Consider the following 674-nt stretch of genomic DNA (forward strand, 5'->3'; position numbering starts at 1 on the left):
GGCTCACAGCCTTTTGACTTAATTAATTTAAATTTATAAGAGAACTTTTTTGGACGTGATTGACATAAAGTCTTCTAAGTATTATTTATGAATCTCCTCTGCCATTTCGGATTCATCCGTTGCATGACACTCGCGAAATATCCAAGATATCGTAGCTTCGTGCGATCGTAGTTTTCTCGTATTATTTTCCTTATTAAATGTTTCATTTTTAATGTTATAAATTTTTGTGTTTAAATCCTTTTAGTAGAGATGCGCACGAGACGAGATAAATCTCGATCTCGTCTCGATCTCGTCTCGAAATCGAGACGAGATTCGAGATCGGGATTACTTATAATATTCGAGATCAATATCGAGATTTACCACATCAAGATCAAGATTATTGAAAATTCTCGTCAAGATCTCATTGAGATCTCGACAAAATATTTTATTATTTCACCGATCTGACGACACTATATGACGCTGTGGCTGCTGCACACATAAACCACGCAACGCCACAGACATGAAGGATTATTGGTATAGACATTACAAATGTTTCATTTTTACCCTGCGTAGTTCCATAGTGAAAATACGCAAGAAGTTATGACTCCTGTACAGCGCGATGTCCGTCGCATACGATACTCAATACTCAATAATGCACATTTTTAGATTGAAAACATCGGTAAAGTATTATTGAA

At 35.9% G+C, this 674-nt stretch overlaps 1 protein-coding gene and 1 long non-coding RNA gene across 2 annotated transcripts in view; one reads left to right on the forward strand and one right to left on the reverse strand.

Annotated features, from left to right (window-relative positions):
* Positions 1 to 618, forward strand: part of LOC105450646 — a 5,239-nt gene extending 4,621 nt beyond the window's left edge. Inside the window, exon 4 of the long non-coding RNA XR_974480.1 lies at positions 364 to 618. This is a non-coding gene — a long non-coding RNA (uncharacterized LOC105450646). The remainder of the gene's footprint in view (positions 1 to 363) is intronic.
* LOC105450647 (lachesin-like) overlaps positions 1 to 674 on the reverse strand; it is a 366,968-nt gene that overhangs the window by 120,749 nt on the left and 245,545 nt on the right. The gene's annotated exons all lie outside the window — the stretch shown is intronic.

Source organism: Wasmannia auropunctata, unplaced genomic scaffold, assembly GCF_000956235.1.
Source record: "Wasmannia auropunctata unplaced genomic scaffold, wasmannia.A_1.0 LD336059.1, whole genome shotgun sequence".
NCBI lineage: Eukaryota > Metazoa > Arthropoda > Insecta > Hymenoptera > Formicidae > Wasmannia > Wasmannia auropunctata.